The 22,451-nt window shown below is 43.9% G+C and overlaps 1 protein-coding gene and 2 long non-coding RNA genes across 14 annotated transcripts in view; 1 reads left to right on the forward strand and 2 right to left on the reverse strand.

The window, feature by feature from the left end:
* The window catches only part of LOC140620283 (uncharacterized), a 57,188-nt gene extending 50,328 nt beyond the window's left edge, over window positions 1-6,860 (reverse strand). For all 3 annotated transcript variants that reach the window (XR_012020060.1, XR_012020062.1, XR_012020061.1), the window contains exon 1: window positions 6,571-6,860. This is a non-coding gene — a long non-coding RNA (uncharacterized lncRNA). The remainder of the gene's footprint in view (window positions 1-6,570) is intronic.
* The window catches only part of EYA1 (EYA transcriptional coactivator and phosphatase 1), a 419,640-nt gene that overhangs the window by 51,884 nt on the left and 345,305 nt on the right, over window positions 1-22,451 (forward strand). For 2 of the 10 annotated variants that reach the window (XM_072804288.1, XM_072804287.1), the window contains exon 1: window positions 17,582-17,749. The exons of 7 other annotated variants lie outside the window; for them this stretch is intronic. The gene's annotated coding sequence lies outside the window, so the exon portion shown is untranslated. Of the gene's footprint in view, window positions 1-16,977; window positions 17,200-17,581; window positions 17,750-22,451 lie in introns of those variants that run through there. One more of the 10 variants, XM_072804289.1, reaches the window with a different exon arrangement.
* On the reverse strand, window positions 9,562-17,250 carry LOC140620284 (uncharacterized). Its single transcript, XR_012020063.1, has 2 exons — window positions 17,135-17,250; window positions 9,562-10,382 (listed from the first exon to the last, which is right to left on the reverse strand). It is a non-coding gene; the product is annotated as an uncharacterized lncRNA (long non-coding RNA).

The raw sequence follows: 22,451 nt of genomic DNA on the forward strand, positions 1-22,451 counted from the left end.
CTAGGTGCCTAATCTACATTATTTAATTTAATTCTCAATACAATGTTGTAAGGCTGTCGTCTTCATAACAACTTCACAACATGAAATGAAAGCTGAAAAGATGAATTTATCTCAGTCTTACAATTCAGATTCAGACCCAGCTGTCTAATTGCAGAGCATCTGCCACAAACCAGGCTGCTTAAACATTTCCCAAGGTGAGATTGCCACCCATGATACTCAAAATCCTGTGAGTTTGCACTACTTCCATTTTGCAGATGGAGAAATTGAGGGCTCAGCCCTGTGCAAGAATCACAGTTTTGCTTGACTTCAAAGCAAAGCTATTCCCCTTTTATTCCCCAGTCTCCCTCCTTAATCCCACCCCTCCTTAAAATTATTTTACTTTTAGAAAATGTAAATAATCAATGTTTTTCCATTCTCCTTTTTTATAGTCTAGCACTTTTCCTCCACACTGAAAAGAATTTCTATCTCAGCAAGACCCTTTTATTATAAACTGGCATGATGTGTGAACACATGATGTACATATATGAAAGACAATGTAATTGGTGGCGGGATGACACCATATCAAACTGATATAATGACATATTTCCACATATTTCATTTCCAAATGAAAATGGCTATTTTTCATTTGCCCACTTTTTGCCTCATAGTATTTTATTATTTTCTGCATACTTTTTAGATTAGCATAGACTATGATCCCAGTGTTTTATCATTTCTCAATAAAATATTTAGGATCTGATTTCTAGCTGTGTGTCTTCAGACAAGTTACTTCTCTGTGACTCATAAAATTGGAGTAATCAATGCATCTACTCCAGAGGAGTGTTGTGAGGATTAAGTGAGTTAATACCAATAAAGATCTGGAATTAGATCTCAGAATTAATATAAAGAACCTGGCAATCAGATGATAAGATTTTAATTTTCATAATAGTAGGATTATGATTTAAACACACCAACACACACACACATGCATTAGAGCCTTCCAATTATTTGTTGCTTGTCCAATTTCCCCTTTCCTTTGGCAGTATCTTCATGGTAAATCTAAGTTTCATGAACACAAATTATATACCCTCCCTAGACACAATCATTTTGTTTTTGAAATTGGAGAAATGTTGAACTACACTAGAAGTGACCCATGACAAAGAAGACATTTTGAAACTAACTAAATAAAGAAGCTTACTACCAAAAAATGGCAGTAAACATTGGACTGAAAAATGTAGAAAGAAATCATCTTGCTTTTATTTATCATCAGTTGCCTTCTGAAGTAGATTATGGCTATGATTATCATCACCCTCCATAATAAAAGAAATCTTGAATCAAATGACTACCCAATGTAATGCCTTCCCCCAAATTTAGGTAGAAGAAATATAGCATGTTCCCCATAATACTGGGAAATGATACTTTTAAAGAAAGCAAACCAAATAATGATTTTAGACCCAAGAATATTAGCAACAAGTTAACCTTATCTATAAAACAAATATGATTGGCAACCATAACATTGAGACAGTTGTCAGAACTAAGCACAAATGTTCCACTGTAGAGCCTCAAAGTAATAATGTGATGTACTGTGACAAGAACAAAGAGAGGATAAGGTTCCCATATATGCCATATTTACATAATTTTTAAGGATATCTGAAAGTAGAAATGCTGTAGCATACCCTTTCCCAAAAATTTGCTGGCAAAATTAGATTTGTATGCGAGCTTGAATACTTACAGTATATGTGTTTTGTCCAATATCATGAGCAAAAAAGTTCCCTGAAGTTCCATTATTTCCAACTCTGTTTTTTTTTTTTTTCTGTAAACTTTACTGTTATAGCAAGTACCATGAACTTTGTTGATTATCATTTTAAATTGGCAATGCTTGGATTTTCTCTGCTCATGAGGTGGAGCCAGAATACATTCAGTGAAATCTGCCCATTCTGGAAAGATTGCAGATTAAAAGCAAACACATGAAGTGAAGGAAGACAAACATGCTCCTGAATGGTAATTAATACAGTACATCACTGAATAACGCATACAAATCTTTCACGTCCATGTGTGTATTATGCCTATATTTTGTAGTCCTGAATCAACAATGTGACTGTTATCTTTTTCTATGTACATTGCATGTTCTGATTTAAAATTTCAAAATGCTTTCCCATGTCAATGACAATCTTAATAGAGTCCAATTAGTTCCACAAGGCACTTTCTGATGCACAAGCCTCTGGCTTGATTGCGGTGAATGGTGGGTATTTCCTGTGTTTAAGCCCACATATGGATTGAGTAAGGTAGTGGCAGAGAGACTACTGTTTTCCTTCACTACATCTTCATTTCTTTTTCACAGGCTAAGCCTTTTTTGTTTTTCCTGGCTCTGTTGTCAAAATACTGACCAAAGTTTTGGCTCATGGTTTGGAACACCAGGCCAAAACAATCCTCTGGAAACTAGTGTGGCAAAATGTATTTTAATCTATACATTCACCATTCAACCATGTGCATAACCACACCCAGTGACCCACTCTGTGGTTTAAAAACAACATGGGTTTGCCCCCAGAACAGTTTGATTTATATGACAAGTTTTTTCAAACCTGCTCTATCAACATTAAAAAATGTTCTGAGGCTTGGTTTCATCACATCTCTTGTGGAAAAAAAAAAAAAAAAAAGTACTAACTACACTAGGATCATTTTTGTTTCTGTTTTTAAAAACAAGGTGAATTCCATGTGCTTTCTGCAGAATTTCCTTTAAAAATGTATTCAAATAATAGGTTATTTTGATAATGCATGAAAAATATGTCCAAGTCAGAAAGCAGTTAATGCAATTATTGAAAGTATTTCCTAGTAAGTTACCAATAAGAAAAGATTAAGAATTTTCCTTGAATGAGTCATCCTATTTTTCTTTAGACTAATTCACAATGATTAATTCCTAAGTATCAGAATGATTAATTCATAAGTATCAGAATCCATATTTTTTTCCTTGCCTTTCCGGAAGTGCTGGATTAAGTTCTTTGTTAACTCTATTTCACAATGCAAAAGCATCACGGGTACCTCTCCCATCCAAGTTTGAATATTGCTTGAGAGATAAGATTGTTCAAAGGTATTCTGAAGAACTTTACAAACAGTGAATCCCACTTTTGATGATTCATCCATTTCGTTTCCTCCTCTGTACTGAACCTACTTTTTAAAATTCTGAACTAATGAATATTTTAATGGATACTAATTGCTTCTTGTTTCAACAAAAACAGATTTTGATTTGTGTCTCCAAGTACCTGCTCCCCTCAAGATGTTTGCCTTAAACAAGGCAACACTGGAAAATTTTACTGAATTACTTAAATTTGCCACCTGGATTTTCTCCCAGATGAACAGCAAGAGCTAAAGTGGTCAAAAAAAAATGTCCTTTGACTTTAAATTAAGTATTAAAACTTTCAGCAAAACGCATTTTATAGTGTGTGCTGCAGAAAATTTTACGGTTCCCCCTCCCTCCGCTAAAAGAGAGCTCGCTGAGAAACGAGGGGCAAACTCCATTAAAACATTAAGCTTCTCTTCTCTTTCCCCCCCCTCTCTCCCATATCTGACTACCTAGGCTTTAGTAACTTCTATCTCTAGTAGGTCTGGCAGGATAAAGATTTCAAAGTTCCAAAATCTAGATCCTCCTTTTGGAAAGTGAAGAAAGTGTTGATTTGGGAACATGGCAAAGGAAAGAAGGTGGAAAAAAAGTGGGGGTTAGCGGAAGGCATAGCTTTCCAATAGCTGGTGACCTACTTTGGGCTCTCTGTAAATTTTAAATGCATTGTTTATAGGATATTTTAGTCAGTTTGAATCTTTAGACTTCATTGTTCTGTTCCCTCTTCTCAACCCAATTACCATTTCCAAAACTGTAAGTTTCCATAAACCAGAGATAGTCCCAGTTCCAAATACTTTTGTACTTTTAGGTTCCCAGACTAGTGATATACTACCTAAGGGCTTTCATGCGCATTTAGGACAAGGATTTAAGATTTTGAAAAGTCAGAGGCAGCTTTTGGCGATGTCACTGTCTGTGGGTGCCTAAGCCTACAGTTACCAGGGTACGCAGGCTCTCTGCCCACCCAGGCATCCCTGACTCCAGCTTGTCTTCACCTGGAATCCGTGGAGGCTGCACAACCCACAGTAGACGCCCCAAAGGGATCCCTCGGCCCGAACACAGGCACCCCGGGGTGGAGGAGCGAGTAGTGGCGACGTCACACCGTTTCGCATATCTCTGAATTGAAGACTGGCTTGTAAGCCCGCCTGAACCGCCCATCCACCCGCCAAGGCAAATCCACAAACGCATTAGAAGTCCCACGGTGTACCTGGACCTCCTGCCCCTAAATGAGCTGTGATTTTAATAAGCTGAATCATATTTTGCAGTGCCTCTCATTTCATAGGAAATAGGGAAAAACTGAAAATACCTCAAGCAAAGAACACAAAACTGTTATTTGCAGACAAAGGAGCTTTTATCTATGATCTCTGATCTGTTGAAATATTGGTCCTAGGAATAGTGGCTATTGAATTACCAAAGTTTTTATTAACTACACGACTAATAAAATAATCCTTGAGAGGCTGAAAAGAATCAGAAAATTATTATATTGCACTTATTTTATTAGGATTGTACAGTTTATCACCTATTAATACAGTCTTAACTCTGTAATGCAACAGGAATACATCTGTTTTTAATACTTGCTGTATAGATCATTAGCCTACCGGTCTTTCTGATCTGTTTCTCCAGTGGCAAAATAAATATCATAATTAGTGCTATTTTTGTGCCTAGAGTGCCACTTTTGTACAAGTTAAGAGATATTATTGGGTCTGCTAATGTGGCCCTGGTTTTCAACTCAGGTGATTAGTGTAGGGAATTAAGTGTGTCTACTCATTATCCATTGGAGATTGCAGAGATACAGCAGACAATCAGAATCATAATTCCAAATGAAAATAAAGCATGATTCTTTAAACGTGTTTAGAAGGGTGCACGGCAGGGCATATTTTCTTTCTTACTGGCAAGAGTTTGTAACTGGATACGTTAACATTACTGAGAACATGAAAACATGAAACAAAAGTATTGATTCAAGAATTCACTGAAGAATCCAAGTGCACACTGGCTGGTTTTATTCTTTCAAAGTAGAAGTTATATTGGTTGTTTATGGCAGACAGGTACAACTAACTGGTCCTTCCCTTCATGCATTTTTCAACATACATGAAAGAAAGTGTTATTTGTATTGTTAAATTTACATTATCTCCCCCTTTAATCGCATCAGCTGCTAACTAGATCTAGAAATAATGACATTTCAAGGGAAAATGGCAAGCATCTCCAGAAGACTGGAGTATAATGGAAGAACCTAATTAATTTAACCTCATAATCTTCCATAATGGCTGAGTTTCATCATTCCCACAGATGGAGCTTGGAGGAATTAAGAGTGCTGTGCATCCCCACAGACTCCACAGATTGGCTGGCCAAGGGGAGACTTTTCTCTATATTGCTTCAATTCACATATTAGCAATGTCTGCTTGAAGTATACAAGGAAGACAAAGTGTGTGGCATTAAAAGGTGAAAGTGAAAACCCCATTATTGCAAAATGTCTTGCTTCTAGTTTTATACAGTAGAGGCAAAACAAAATCTCTTTGTTGAGAGACGTGGGACCAAGAATTTAAGATTACCTATAAATATTCTTTTAGGTTTAAATTGCAACAGAAAGGGAAACAAGGCTTAACCTCAGGAAAATGAGAGATTTGCACACGTCTACAGCTAGACTTAGAAATGCCGTTATTCATTTTTTTTCTTGCCTGAATGATTTGTAATATTTTCTAGAACTTTTCCTAATATAAGAAAATGGAAAGATGTGGGGATCCTGTGCAAGCACAGGTACAACAGAGTAGGGGATTTAAAAAAAAAATACTTGTGTCATCAGAATACTTTCACTGTTGATTTCTCTGCAACAGTGACAACTACTGTAGGCATTATATACCGCCCAAATTCTTTGCTGGTGAAGAAATCTGAGAGCATCTCTCTCATTTTTTTTTTTTTTTCCCAAAGAAGCCAGTTCCTTTCCAGTGTCAAAAAACTATATGCTACTTTACATACCTTAACTGTGAATATAAGCATGGCTTTCTGTTTCTCTGATCACACTGAACATTCAATCTCAGAAAAATATTGACAGCTGTCTGAGGGAACACTAATTTCAGATCCTACCCGTATTGTACATGTATTAGATGGGCTGATAATCACGAAATTGGAATTATTTGCTTGGGTCTCATACAAATCTTAGAAAGAGGAAGGGTGGTGGCTGAGCCCTCAGCAGCTCACCACAAGGGAAAAAAACCTTACCCATATTATTGTAAACACTGGCACTTACTCATTCCATGATCTTTGCATTTCCATATGCCAAGCCTTATGTTAGAGGCTAGAATCCGCCTTTCCTGCAGGTGCCCCCAACAACGAGTGTCAAGCTTTACAAACATTTTTTTTTTTTTTTGTCTGTCAGATTGTGATTTTTAAGTTGCTGGTCTAAATTTCGGAAATACTCCCAAATCACTCTCTACCTCTTTCGAAAACGTCCAAATCCACCTTCTAGGGAAGGGGGAGGTCTTTACCTGGCCAAAGCCCTAGGGGTCTTCAGGTAGCACTTGGCTGACGAATAACGACCTCCCTAAACGCATGAGCAAAGGTGTTTCTCCAGCAAATGGCAGGTGGCACCGTCTGGCTGCACCCAGCACAGCCAGTCTCCGGCGGTGGCAGAAAGAACCCGAGACCGCCGGGGCGGGGCCGAGCCGCTGGCTCCCTGCGCACTTTGCAGCGCCTCGCCCGTTGCTTCCCGAGACTGTGAGCCACGGGTCCCCCAGGGTGGTGGCGGCCCCAGAAATTCCGCAAGGCTCTAGCTAAAGGCAACGACGAGCTGGGAGTGTGTCGGGGGGGGGGGGGGAGGTGTGGTCCTGTCTTCAGGTTGTGATGCACCGCACGCACGCGCTCCCCCACTCATTATTTGTTCACGGTGGGGGGTTGGCGGGAGTGATGCTAAAGCTGGTCTGGGCGACCCTTAAAAGCTCCACCCCTGCCTTGAAATGGAAGGTTTGCACTTGGCCGCGGTGAAGGCCGCCAAAACGCGGGGGGCGGCCAGAAAGGGGAGAGGGGGCTGGGGAGAAAGGCTTCCCTGTAAACTTTGTGCTGCTAAGGAGAAGGTACTGGCCGTACTAAGCCCCCAGAACTGCAGAAGGAAAAGTGGGGTGCGAGTGGGGGCTGGAGAGCGCGGATTCTCAGAAATCCGTTTGCAAGGGTGAAGGGTGAAGGGCGGAGCGCGGTCGGTTCTCGGGGATGTGTCCTCAAAAGGGCACCTGGGTTCGGGAGCGGCGTGCCCTGGCCTCGGGGCGCGCGGGGTGGGCGCACAGCCTCCCCGCCGGTGGTTGGGCCTCGGTTAAAGGGGCGCGCGGGGATTCCGACCTGGCGGCAGCTCCCGAGCCTGCGACCGCCTGGCCGGGTGTTCGCTCACTGCACACCTAGGGACTGGTGAGCACTCGCCTCGCGCCGGGCACTATTCTAGACGCCGAGGGCAGCAGCCGTGTCATCTTAGGCGGGTCCCTTGACCCCGGGGAACGCCAGTTTCTTCACCCGCGGCACCGCAGGGCCGGACGGCTGCGAGGCCGCTCAGATCCCTTCCAGCTGTCAAACAGGCCGCGGGCGCGATGGGTGTGCCCTCCGCTGACGGATGAGCCCCCTACTCTCGGCGGTGGGCGGGGAGAAGGACCCGATAGGCCATTTTGCTTGGGTCACTTCTAGGCAGGCGAGATGCCATTGTTCCGCACGCTTGGCCGGCACGACAAAGCTGTTCGGGGGTGCGGGAGCCCAACTGATCTCAGCCCCCAGAGGCTGGTTTCCCAAAATATTACGGCTGACCTGGGCGAAATCTCTTTTCAGAAGCACAGGCGTAAGGCATCTGACCGTCGTCAGGGTCAGAGCAGGCCTCTCTGCAGCACGCGGGCCAGCAGGAGGCCCCTTCCAGCCGGGGGCCACGGCCCGGGGCCCCGCTGCCACTGGGCGCTCGGAGGAGAGACCCAATCCAGCCCACCGAGCAGGGCCCCCTCGGGGCGCGGCCCGCCCCGCCCGACCGCGCCGAAGCCAGCCGGGTGCCCCGCGCCCACCGCGGCCTCCCCGGCACCGTCGGCTCCCCGGGCCCAGTTGCCATCGAAGGCTTCTGTGCGCGCCTGCAGCCGCGTCCCTTCCCGGGGACTGTTTCTAGCCCGAGCTGGGAAATGCGGCGCGTGGATGCGGTGCCCCCGGTCCCCGCGCGCACTCCCCAGCGCCGGCGAGGGCAGCTCTACCCGAGCCCCCGGGGCCCCGCGCGCTCCTCGCGGCTCCGGTCTCCGCGACGCTACAGGCGGCGTCTCTCCCGCCCAGGCCTCCGACTGCTTCCCCGGCGCGGGTGTAGGGGCCCCTGCCTGCGGCAAGCCGAGCCCAGCGCCCTTCGCGCCTCTGGCCTCCTAATCTCACCGCCCACAGCCTTCCTCCAACCTCTCTGGGTGGGTTCAAAGCCTCCGGGGCTTTCTGGTTCAATCCTCGGGCTCCCTCCCCCAGTCCCAGTGCCCCCCAGTCTGGAGCTCAGAACCCGCGCGCGTGACTGCGCCGCTGCGGGAACTAGCCGGGTCGCTGCGGAGCTGGGGGGAGGGGGAGGCGGGGAAGGGGAAGGGGAGGGAGGGACGCGAGGGAGAGGCCGTGGGTTGGGGCAAACTGATCCTCGCGGGGCTAAGCAGAAGCAGCTGCTGGTAATAGGGCCGCCTGGGAGGGAGCGGGTTTCCCAGCCCCGGCCGCTCGCCCCTGCAGCGGGTGCGCAGGCGGCCAGAGCCACCGCCGGCGGGGGGGGGCGCCCGGAGACACCCGCTCCACCCGCGGGCCCGAGCGCAGGTCCTCCAGCCCTCCGTGGGACCCGGCAGTCCCGGAGGGCTTCCCGGATCGGCCTTCCTCACCGAGGCGTGGTAACATGCCCCCACCCCCACCGCTCCCGCCCGAACCCGCTCTCCTTTCCTTCCTCGCACCCCAAGTACGGTGCTAGACGGGCGTCCTGCAAAGCTGCCTAAGGAGGTGGGACGAGGGGCGGCAGGAGAAGTGCCCTCGCCTCCACCCCTCACACCCAGCATCCTGGAGGAGATAGCCAAACCCCTCTCGCTGCTTCCGGGGGCCAAGCAGCAAGGACGCGCTTCACTTAGAAGCATCTCTGGCTGTCTTTTCCCATGGACTTCTGAGAAGTGAAGTAAGGAAATGATGCTTGCTGCAGTTTCAGAAGCTTATATTGGACAAGTGTTAGCGAATGAAAAAATATGAAACTTAGGAAAATTAATAAGCGCATGGAAATCCACGACAAGCCATAACAACTGATTTTTATCTATCATTTTATATCCGTCTATTATCCATCTAAATATAAAAACCCCGTGATTTTATGTAGTTTACATAAACCACAGGTATTTGGCACTTGCTCTTGTGTTTTATTCCGATATTCGTGAATTGGCAATGGGCCTTCCAAACCGACTAAACACGTATTTTAATCTTGGAAAAATAAAATTCTGCTCGACTTCTTGCATTTACATTTTATGAGGTTTTTTTTTTTTTTTTTTTTTTAATTGGGAGGTAGTCCTCTAAAAATCTCCTCAACCACCCAGTTAGAGTCCTAAGGCTTTCGGCCTCTGGTTCCACTGCTTCAAGTGATATCTAGTAATAAAATCTTTGCGGTCCCAGAATATAATCAATCTAGAATTTCTTTGGATGTTTACATCACGAAGAGTTTTCATTACAATCTTGTTAACATGTTTTGTTTAACTCAAGACATGTTAGAAAAGAAAAACAAAACTGAACAGTTCTTATGGAGGGAATACTTTTTTCTTCAATCTAGACTTGATTGAAATATCAGCGGTAGTACTCTGATCTATCTCCCCTTTCCAAAGGAAATTTGTGTTCGATTTTATTTGTCAAATGATGCATACACACTGACAGTTTGTCTTTTGATTTTGTTTTAGAATGATATGGACTCTTAGCCACTAGAAGGCATATTCTGAAGTAAACAGCTCTTTCGGGTATCCGCCTACCTGTTAAGCTGCCCAAAACAGATCCTTAAAAAGATGTCTTTTCATCTTTACTTCTCTAATTCTTGAGGACTTCAGACATCTCTAAACAACTAAAATTTGAATGGCCCGTTTTAGGGAGCCTATGCATTATTGCACCTTGGATTTGGACAAAAGAACTGTTCATAATCTTTGGGGGGAAATAATCTACGTCTATTTCCAAATAGCCCGGGAAACGGCATCCTTGAGGTCCTTCCGCAAAAATCCCCGCCGGTGAGCTCCTTGTACATTTACGTCCGTAGACACGTCTCTATTCGGGCCACTCTCTTCCCTCTTCTCCTTTTATTGGATAAGTGCAGCTGTGGAGAACCAAACACAATATATATTGGTAAAGAATAAGGGAGACTCGAATCCTAAAGCCGTACCATATAATTTCTAGTTTCACTTCTTCTCTTCCCCACCTCCCCCACCCTCCTATCCCATTTGCAGGACCACGTGTGCAATTCTGCATCCCACAGTCTGTTCTCGAATTTCTTATATAGTTTTCCCCCTCTCTCAAGTAGTCCCCCCTACACACACACACACACACACACACACACACTCACACACACTCGCAAAAATGCCGAGGGGGAAAAGGGCCTGAAATCGAATTGCAGAGGCCCCAGGCGGAGCGGGAGCGGCGGGCGCGCCTGCATGCGGTGACCCGCTCCCCGGAGTCTCGGGGCTTCTCCGGGAGCATCAGAACGTGCCGGCGTGGAGGACCCAGACGAGCCTTACGAGAGCAGCTAGACTCCCCAGACTTCCGTAGACTGCGGACGAAATCGACCAAGAAAAACCTCCTGCCCGAGGTGAATTTTGCTTAACTCTCTGAACCCGGCTCACGTCGTTTCATGGTCTTTGGTCTTGCGCTTCCTCCCCGTTGCCACAGCCCCCCTCCCCTCCTCCCCTGCGCGGGACCCCAGACTGTCTCTCTCCGTCTGTCTGTCTGTCTGTCTCTCTTCTCAAGCTTCCCAGCTCAGTGCTTCCCTCAAATGAGTTATCCACGTTTGATCCTTGTAAGCCACAGGCACAAAACTTCTTGAAGGGTAAAAAAGCAAACGGTTTGATGAGCGTTTCTAGCTCACACTTAGTTTTCTACATACTTTCACCACCACCACCCCCTCCCCCGCGCCTCTTCTCGCTGGCAATCCAGTTCCATCGGTGCAGAGTGCAGGTACATGCATGGTGTGTTTTGCCTCCATAGATCCGATGGTGCCCGAGAATTCCCCGTGTTGCTGGACTGACACCCAAACCTATTGAATTAATGACTTGAGACTGCTAACAAAATTTTACGCAACTTCAAAGATTAGAAATTGCTACAAGTGGTCACCCTGCAGTCACCACAGGGATCATGTTATACACGTACACCCAGGAATAACTCCTTTTTCGCTCCAACAAACATTTTGCCCCAGCTAATCCAGTAGCTTCCTTAGCTGATTGTGACAGGATTTGAATTTTTCTTTTGCATATATAAATAAATTCTAGGCTCTGAAAGGAAATATCTATGTCATGTTAAGTTTAGGCAAATTATTAAGCTAGGCATTTATTTCAGGATCTTCAAGCAAATTAAAAAATGAAATCCAGGGACAAGGATTTCAGAGTAAAATGGCCATTAGTTTGTCAGCACGCTGTGCATTCTGGAAAGCGAGTGATAAAATTTATCTGTTGGGATTTCCCCCCTCCCCCCCCCCCCCGCCCCCCTTTCATGCTCACCATAAACATACTGGTTTGGGGCTATGATTTAGTTAATATATAGATTTAATGTGATATAAAAGTACTGGCTTAAATGGTGCATAAAGCAATTTTAAGTTTTGTTCCTTCAAGGATAGCTTAAGCTATCAAACGTTTGTTTGATAAAATAGAATAATCTAGCAAAACAAAGCAAGCAAACAAAATGTCTGGTGTTTGGAGAGAAACCACATGGAGGCAAAGAATAAAACAAAACAAAGAAAAAATAGACAAAAACAGAAACAGAAGAAGTCAACCCCAATCAGCAATTCAGCTCTCTGAATATCTAATATTCAAGGACACATTAGGTTTTCATTATCAAAAACAGCTCTTCAGTGCCTCTTGTTACATGTTAAGAAATAAAGACAATTACAATGTTGGAAACATAATTTTCCTCACTATAAATATTTTATGCTTATCAAACAAACAGTGGATTGTTTGTTTTCTCCTTTCCACTACTCCTTTGGCACTAATTTTGGCACTTAGATGGTACTTGGTTTGGCGTGCAAAGCAAGGCAGTTTGAAAATTATCTTTACAGCTACCTCTGGTACTGTTGTTCAGGCTTATTATTGGCCAATAGAGAGCTGACTGTTTCATCTAAATGGCCTCAGCCCACAATCTATGCTTTTATAGGATAAACCCTTCATGTTCCATCTTTTCAATGAATCCATACTCTCTTATCCTGGGCTTTCTACCTGTTTCGTTTTATTTTTACAAGATGCCAGAACTCACAAAATGGAATCAATTTTATTAAAATGTTAATAGTAATTTGCAATTATAAACCAAAAGTCAACAAAAGTACTATCAGCTACCTGCCAAAAACATGGTAAGGAAATAGCAAATGAGATTTAACCTAGATAAGTACAAGTAGTATGTCCGGGGAAATATAATCTAGAAGTCATAAACTTGAGCTCCAGCTTCATACTCTTCATGAGTCAAACTCCCTGATATTTCCATTTTGCTGGCCATTAGAGTTTACTTATGGAGCATGCAGTTCTGTTCTAAACTATGCGAGAAGAACAATTATTTTGGATTTTTTAAAATGCACGTGCAATTTTATTATTGGAGAAAAGGGTGCTATTTTAAAAATTTCCTAGTTGTGAGAAAGAAGAATAAATCTGATGCTTGTTTGTCATGTGATATCACAGAGATGTAAAAAGAACAATCAAACCATTGCCTTTGGAGTGGGGGCAAGAACAAGTGACTGCCACATCAAGGAATCATATTCCCTTACAGCACTTGTTAGATATCATCTCTTTATAAAAGTAAAGGCAGCTCACAAATGGATATGTTAATTAGTAGAATGATCTGGATAAAAGCAAATTGGAAGCTCAGGAAAGCTCCAACTATAATAGTAGTTGAGAATGAAAACTATATATGTGCCAAGAAAGAAAAGTGATAAAAAGAAAAGAAATATCAGGCAAATTAGATTAAATATGGACAAAGACTGAATCTCAGTAACTTCGGAAGATGAACACAACAGATACTAATTTTTTTAAATAGTAAATGTACAATAAAGTTTACCATAGTAATTATTTATGAGACATAGGATATGGGTAAAACATCACTTAACCTTAAGTCTTTGCTTTAGTAGAACACTGGCCAAGAACCCTTGTGTTGTATCCCACACTTGGTTTCCTAAGCTATAAGTGCATAAAGCATCCCCTCATTAGATACCTCCAAAATGTCTGGTATGATTAAAGAATTTGATGATGTTCTTTGGAAGTGTTGATGGGGGAAATGTATTTGCTTCTGTTAGTCAATAATAAATGGATTAGAAAACCAGCCCTAATCTAACAAGAAATTGTATGTTAAAGTCAAAATTTATGGCTCACCTTATAAGTTCCTGTCTAGTGAGTAAATATCTACCTGGCTTACCTCATACCATTTTTTTTTTTTAGAAGAGCATTAGGCATAGAAATTGACTTTCAGATCACAAGATATTTCAGTAGATGAAAATTCCTGTGTACTTTTCATAACATAAAGGTCCTAGAGCATAGGGGTCGGTCTTATGCACAATTTTCTTGGTAATATTATGCTAGTACCTTCCATTCATGCTCCCAGGCCACACACATTCTACACTGAAGGAGTTAATGTGATGCTAACTGTACTAAGTGATTTAGCTAAGTGAAAAAAGACCAATACAGGGGGAGGGGGGGGATGGGAGAGAATTATTGATCTAGTAGAAGTTTCTTTAAATGGTTCCTGCACATAAGAATTTCTAACTCACACCTGAAGAGTTGGCTTGACTCTTGGCTGTTCCCATAATGGTCCAATCTTCTCCCACTGATGCTCAGAAGTAAATCTCAATGTAAGCTAGCGGGCTGGATCTCCATCCTCCTTTAAGCAAAATTCCCATTAGGTGCTTTTGACAAGTTTTTCTATATAAAATTATATTGCCCAATAAATAATGAAAGGATTTTTAAAGTGTGTGTGTGTGTGTGTGTGAGAGAGAGAGAGAGAGAAGCGCAAAATCTCTTTTGAATCAAGATTGTTCATAACACACCCAACCTGTCATTGTAGACACAATACAAATGCTCAATGAACTGTGAAACTTCTGTTGATTCTTGCCCTCTGCCTTCTATGGATCTGTATTGAGAGTTTGACTAGGACCTGGGTTTAAATATACATTTCTGTCACATGTGTTCTGTGTTTATGCCATAAAGCTAGAGTATAACTCTACACTTAAGCAATTTTTATGCCGTCATGTGCAAAAAACCCTGTCATTTCTTTATTGTACATAAGGTAGGTTAGGATAGCAGTTAAGATTAGTATTTTATGACATGTAAACAGCTGAATGTTCTCAATCCAATATAAACTAACAGATATCTAATTGATTCCTTATGGTATTTACTAGTTACTTACATGGAAATTCAACAGATACATATATCTATAAATACATCAACAGATGAATATAAACATATAAATTCTCAAGTGGATAATTATGAATATATATTTTATTGGGTTTTGGCTTAGTGTTAGAAAGGACATTTACATTTTTATTGAAAACTTTGTTCAGACCTGCAGTCATGTCAAATGAAAAAATAAGTATATTTTATGTTAAAAATAAACCTATCTTAGGTGGTATAATGCATTTGCAGATTGTGACCCTATGCCCGAACAGGACTATAAATCCACACTGTGCCTGTGATTGATTTGGGATTTGGATTTCTGATCTGGCGGAGAGATGTGTAAAAACCTCAAGTAGTCAACAGCTCCCTATTGGCTGTGCATCTGAGGGGCTCGAGAGCATTGTTTATTCCAGCAAGTGTCTGGAATACATTATACTCAATAAATTGGCTCCTGTTACTCCCGTTTTGGAGAATATGAAGAATTTGTATACTGCACTAAAAGAAATGTACTTTGCCCAAATAACAACTTTCCCAAATAGAAAATTCTGAATATGACTTTATCTTCTGAATCTGGTACTGCCAATATTTTAAACACATGCATTTCCAAAAGAGCAATAATAAGATACTTCTCCACACCTTCAAATTCAGAAACTGGTTCAAAGTTTCGATCTGTCTTTATCCAAAGACCATAGGAATGTTTTGAGAAGTTAAAATATATATATATCATCATATTCTATTATATATTATATATAATTTCTGAATTATAAAGATTACAAAGATTGATTTTTTTAAAATATGATTTTCAGATCAATACCATGCCTATAGTCTTTGAGAAAAGAAACTTTCATTCATAGCAGAGTTCATAGCAGACACTTATATTTGGTAGTTTGGGGTTATTGTTGCTTCTTCGTTAAATAAAACTTTTGATCACCTAAGCTCTCAAAGACTCTGGATGTGCTTTTTTATATCATAAAAATTTTTTATATTCATAATGGGTTGAAAGGATAAGCAATGGATTCAAAAAGGCAAAGCCATCCTCATCACTGGCTGACTTGGTTAATATTTCTATTATTTCTAGTAGGACAAGACATTGGGTTTACATAATTTATCAGTGCACTGACTTCTGCAAGAAGTCCTCTCACCTGATTTATAGGGCCTATTTTGGAAAGTTTCAGGCTCTGCATATATAGAAACATCTAATAATTTAGGACCAAAAATCAGTCTTTGTGTGTATTTCTATTTATTTCCTGTGTGTTGGTCTTATCTCAGAATCTATAACCTATGGTCTTTGAAGGTGAAGGACACTGACTCCAACACATGGTATTTAGTAGAAGTCAACAGATTCTTGACTGCTATAAACTACAGTAAAGCTTGTGAATCTAGATGAGTTTGAAAGAATATGCACAACTATATCTGTATTCATGCCATGCTTTATACTTTCCGAGGGCCTTTTGCCTACATGATCTCATTTGATGTGAATCATTGAGCGAGGAAGGGGAAGGCATTTTATTTGAGAGGGAGAGAGAACTGCAAACCCTGCAATGCTCTGGAGCAGCAGGAGTCCTTATAAGAACAAATCATCAAATCATTTGCATATCTTTCAGTGCCTGTGATTGGATTCCCTAATCAAGTAAGCGGAAGTTCCCAAAGAAGGAGAATCTCAGATTACAGGCCTGTGAGGGATGCTTCATCCAACGCCTAAATACTTCACAGGTTGAATCCAGGTTGGCTCTAGCCCCCTATGAACTCACAGATACAGAGGGATTTTGAGGTTACAGAAACTTCCCCTTACCCTCCCAAAGGGTTCCTTGATGCAAAAAAAGGTAAAAAAAAAAAAAAAAAAAATTAGTAGAAAGGATCCTGGGCCAAGATGGGACAGAAAGTGCAGTGCGGGCTGAACGATTTTGGGTAATCCACTTACCACTCTTTGTCTCAGTTTCCTTAAGTTGGAGGACATACCTTTAAGACCACTTATAAACTTATCTGAATCCCAGATGTCTTAATAAGTTTCAGTCTCACTGCTTATTCCATTAAATCCTCCCTACCCCAGCAGGAACACACACACACACACACACACACACACACACACACACCTTGTCACTGCCTCTCCTCCCCTCAGGGCCACCTGGAGCACACCTAACTCCCGCATGTCGACAGGCCAGCCCCCCCCCACCCGCCCCCGTTTAAGCACTGCAAGGCTGAGGAGCCCCGGACGCCCCGCGGGGCGCGGGCAGCAGGCCCAGGCTCGGCTCGGGCGCGGAGGGGAGTCGGGCCCAGGGAGGGGGACGCGGCTCCGGGGGCGGCCGGGGTGCGGGGCCGCTGCGAGCCGCGCAAAGGGCGCCCCTCCGGCCCGAGGCACAGGCGCCTTCAAGGAGGAGAGAAAGGAGGAAAAAAAAGCCACCGCTGGCTCGAATTTCTGGAAGCCGGAGCAGTGTCTGCCCTAAACACAGAGACCGAACCCCTCTTGGCGCTGCCCAGGCCTCTCCGTTACCCATTTTCGGTTTGTCTCGGGAAGAACCGGTTCCTCGGCCGCGCGCCGCCGCAGTGGCGACCCGAGTAAGTCCAGCCGCCGGGCCGGGCGCCCGCCACCGTCCCCGCGCCCCGCGCCCCGCGCCCCGCGCCCCGCGCCCCACCTCCGGCCCCCGCCCGCGCCCCGCCAGCACCGCGGAGGCGGCCGGGGGGGCCCGGCCCGCGAGAGCGCGCCCCACCCCGCCCCCGCCCCCACCCCGCCCCCCAGGCGCGGGCACCGCCGCCAGGTGCGCCTGGACACCTGGACACCTGGACACCTGGAAGGGCGCGGCGGCGCGCGCAGCGGGGGGGGGGGGCGCGCGTGGCCCCTGTGCCCGCGGCCTTGGGGCGCCCGCTGCACGTGGAGGGATGTGTCTGGGGCCGTTTGTTTTCCTTCCGGGAGGTGGTGACGGATTGGGACGTCGGGGGACGGAGGGGGGTCATCTTGGCCCTATTTGATGTTGTGATTGCTGTCCTGGACGTGTGCTTGCGCTGGAAGCCCCAGTAATGGGAACCATTTGGGGAGCCGTTGGGGCAAAAACCAGATATTTATATTTAGCGTCTACCTAGCCCCTGGAATTCCTTACTCTGGCTGAAAGTGAGTTGGTTGGGCCACACCAAGGGGGCCGGTCGGAAGAAAGAAGTAGCAGATGGATAGGGGGATGGGTGGGGGGAGGCCAACAACGGGCACTCCTTATTTCTAGGAATAATTAAGAAACCAAGCAAAAATAAACAGGATCTGTGCTTTACCTTCGGTGAGTTTGGCGGGGAGGGAGGTGGGAATCATGCATGCAGGAGAAACAATTTCTATAATTTTCTTTATGTTAAAGCCCACCCGACGATTTTTGGTCTGGTAGCCACACTGATGAGCACTCGCTCCATTAGTCATTTCATGAGCCTCAAAGCCTCTTTAAAAAATTTGAGTGGGGGGATCCCTGGGTGGCTCAGTGGTTTGGCGCCTGCCTTTGGCCCAGGGCGCGACCCTGGAGACCCGGGATCCAGTCCCACGTCGGGCTCCCGGTGCATGGAGCCTGCTTCTCCCTCTGCCTGTGTCTCTGCCTCTCTCTCCATGTCTACCATAAATAAATAAATAAATAAATCTTTAAAAAAAATTGTTTTTGAGTGGGAAGAGGTCTCAAGCCTGTAAAGAAGTGTGGATTAATTATATATTCAAAAGAATGGGTGGCAAGTATCTACTCAGCGAACAGGAACCCAGCTAGGAGTGAGAAGTGGAGGAAAGATGTAGAAGCAGGATGTCCCTGTAGAACAAGGAAGGCATTCTTCCATCCTGTTCAGAGGCCCCATGTGTCCTGTGTCTCAAACTCCAGCGGTTCATTCAGCCAACGCTGGGAAAGGTGCCATGTACCAAGCATCTTGTTACATGGATAAAAATGGTTTGTGCCCTGAAGGCGCAGTGTGGTGGACAATTGTGACCTGATGTGACTAGCACTCTGATGGGTGAAATCACAAGTGCACAAGGCTTCCTGGGGGGAAAGGACTGGATGAGCCTTGAAAGCTATGGAGGAGTCCGGGTGAAAGGTGTGTCCTTCAGATAGATATTTGTTGGCATCAAGGGCGTCTGGGAGCAGCCAGGGATAGCTGCAGGGGAGCAGGAGAGACTTGAGATGCAGGAGAGATGTGCAGGGATGGTAGCTGGGGCCAGGTTGGAAAAGACTTGGATGTCTATCATCCGAATCAGACGAAATCAGACTGTTCTCTGCTTTGGGAGAGAGCACAGTCTAACAAGTTTCACAGTTTGGAACATGTAAAGAAAAGCCCTTGGAAAGCAGGGAGAGGACTGTGCTAATTAAGACTAGTCACAAAATAGGAACTATGAAAAAAATCTTTTAGTAGGATTATTTCCCCTATAAAAAATAGTGTTCACAAAAGGTAATTGAAGAGAGGAACACTACGGTAACAGATTGTTTTACTAATTGTCATCTTAGTGACCCAAAATGCAGCTTCTAAAAGTGTCCGATTGTCCTTAAGCAGTTGACATACATCATAATTTTTTAATGTAAAGACTAGAGACAGCTAAGCATATTGGATTATAGTCTTATGACCTTTCATCCTTCACAAAATGCTTATCATTTGCTCAACCCAAATTTACTGAACATGTACTATGTGTAGGACGCATTTTCAGTAATTTCTATCCTATTAGATGATATTAATGTCATTGTATAGATGAAGAAACAGGCCCCAAAAGGTTAATTTTTCTAAGATCACAGAGTTTATAAGTGTCAGGGTTTCCAATCCTTACCCTCCTACCCTAAGCCTTCAGTAGCCTTTTTCACCCTTTGACTCATGAGGACTAGCTCTGTTTTTGGCTTTCTCCCCTTTATCAATATATTTTTTAAAGATTTTATTTATTTATTTGGAGAGGACATGAGTGGGTGAGCATGAGCACAGGGAGTGGCAGAGGGAGAAGCAGATTCCCTGCTGAACAGAGAGCCAAATGCAAGTGGGGGTGGATCCCAGGACCCTAGGATCATGACCTGAGCAAAAGGCAGACATTTAACCGACTGAGCCATCCAGGTGCCTATCAGTGACTTTATTTTTTTTTTTAATTTTTATTTATTTATGATAGTCACACAGAGAGAGAGAGAGAGAGAGAGAGAGAGAGAGAGAGGCAGAGACATAGGCAGAAGGAGAAGCAGGCTCCATGCACCGGGAGCCCGACGTGGGATTCGATCCCGGGTCTCCAGGATCGCGCCCTGGGCCAAAGGCAGGCGCCAAACTGCTGCGCCACCCAGGGATCCCTATCAGTGACTTTAAAGTAGAATGCTAAAGTAGTGGTTTTTATTGTTTTATTTTTTTAAATATTTTATTTATTTATTTGAGAGAGAGAGAGAGAGCATGAGCAAGCAGGGTGAGAGGCAGAGGGAGAGAGGGAAGGAGAAGCAGACTCTCCTCTGAGCCCCAAATATGGGGCTCGATCCCAGGCCCCTGGGATCATGACCTGAGCCAAAAGCAGAAGCTTAGTTGACTGAGCCACCCAGGCACCCCTAAAGAAGTGGTTTTTAGGTTGGCATATGATGTATGGCATGTGATGCATCCACACAAAGCTGGAATGGATACATCAGTCATTGGCTTGCAGAATCCTGAGTCAAAGAGAATCTGAGTGAGCTTGATTGACAGGCAGAAACTAACAAAATGAGAATTTCACAGGGATGAGTCAGTTCTGCAACTGTAGACTAGAAGGATTATAACTTGAAAAGAGGTCATTTGCAGAAGAGTTGGAGTGTTCCTAAGCTCAGTCAATGCCAGTGATGTTGGAATCCAGGGACCACTGGCCAGCAGACATGTTCTATGGAGGGAAATCATAAAGGTAATTCATTTTTAAAAACATATTTGGGGCCTAGAAAGGAAAGCCTTTGAGGGATATTATTAACTTTAAATGTTTCGAGAACATTTTGTATAGGAGGGCATTGGAAAATGTTTGTGTTGGTGAAGAAGAGAAACTGATCCTAGAGAAGGGATTTTGCTGGATCTATTTCATTTCACTCTATGGGAAAACCTCCTAAAAGTTAAACCTTCCAGTTGTGTAGCAAGTGACTTGCCAAGCTGGTGATCTCTGTCCCCAAAAGGGTTCCTGCAGAAGGAGACTGGCCATTGGATGTTTTAGGTGATTCCCATCCTCTCTGGGAGTTTGGATTCCACAGCTTCTGTGGCCCCATCACAACATCTTGTACTCTGGATTTCCCTGTACGTTATGTCACCCATTGTTTGCTCGTGGAATTGAGAGGAGGCAGATTTCTGAAGCTTTTCTAGTTTGACTCTAATGGAAGTCATCCTTTGATTTTAAGGAAAGAGTGAAATTCATGAAACCCTGAGTCAGTACCTCTTTTTTGACCGCTTAATGCTTTCTCCATGAATGTCTTTGTTTTCGGTGTTTTGGCCGCTGAGACTGGAGCCCGGCAATCTTATTCCATCAAGCAATCCTTACTCTGGTCTAGAAGCAAGTAAAAGTAAGAGTCAGCATCCACGAAATGAGGAAATAGCTTTGCTAAATTTGAGTTGTGATTGTCAAGGGTAAGTGAGTAGTGTTGGAGCGGAGCAGGGAGGTGTGTGTTCTCTAGTTTCTCCTAAACTGGCACGTGTGATCTGCATTAATTCTAAAGTCTAATGATGACCTTGGGTCCCTGAACTAAATATGTTCCCTAATGAGCTGGACATTGAAGTCTATGTCTATATCCATGGCTAAAATTGCCTTCAGATTTTAGCAGATTTTAGCATAAGAATTGGAGACATAAATCTTTCCACTTATTTTTTTTTGTTTAGAAATAAACCTGCTGGGCAGCCCCGGTGGCACAGCGGTTTAGCGCTGCCTGCAGCCCGGGGTGTGCAGCCCGGGGTGTGATCCTGGGGACCTGAGATCAAGTCCTGCATCAGGCTTCCTGCATGGAGCCTGTTTCTCCCTCTGCCTGTGTCTCTGCCTCTCTCTCTCTCTCTGAATAAATAAATAAATAAATCTTAAAAAAAAAAAAAAGAAATAAACCTGCTTTTTAATTTTGACAGCTGAACTTTTTTTTTATAGGCTAAGCACAGACCAAGTACTTTATGAATCTGACTCAGGGTATTACTGAAAACCTGACCACCATTCCACATTCTAATTTAGGATTTAAAGCCTTCAGGTTCATATCAATGATTGACATGCCAATTGAACCATAATACTAAAGAACATAGTGTCCCTTTTAATCTTCATCTCTTAAACCAAGGAGATGTTTTAAAGCCCCTTTTCACTTTTACACCTAAAAATGAAGATTATTAATTGTTGGACCCATATAATTTACTCAAGCAGGAGTGACTGTCACCTGCATTAGAAAGGAGTGTTAGTGGATAAGCGGTTAGACAAAGATCAGCACTAATGTCATGTTTGATTTGGAGGGGCAATGACTATTATATTACCAGAATGTTGCTTCCTTGATGGTCCTGGAAAAAAGAGGTTGATAACTGATAAAAAATGTGAATTGTAGCACATTTTTTAAAAATCAACTTTATTAAGTGTATGGCTCAATGAGTTTGTTTGTTTGTTTGTTTTTAAGATTTGAGAGACACAGAGAGAGAGAGAGAGAGGCAGAGACACAGGCAGAGGAAGAAGCAGGCCCATTGCAGGAAACCTGACATGGGACTTGATCCTGGGTCTCCAGGGTCTCCAGGGTCTCCAGGGTCTCCAGGATCTCCAGGATCATGCCTTGAGCTGAAGGCGGCGCTAAACTGCTGAGCCACCCAGGCTGCCTGATTCAATGAGTTTTGATAATCATGTTCACCCGTATCACCACTACAGTCAAGATACAGCA

This window comes from Canis lupus, chromosome 28 (genome assembly GCF_048164855.1).
Source record: "Canis lupus baileyi chromosome 28, mCanLup2.hap1, whole genome shotgun sequence".
Classification (NCBI taxonomy): Eukaryota; Metazoa; Chordata; class Mammalia; order Carnivora; family Canidae; genus Canis; species Canis lupus.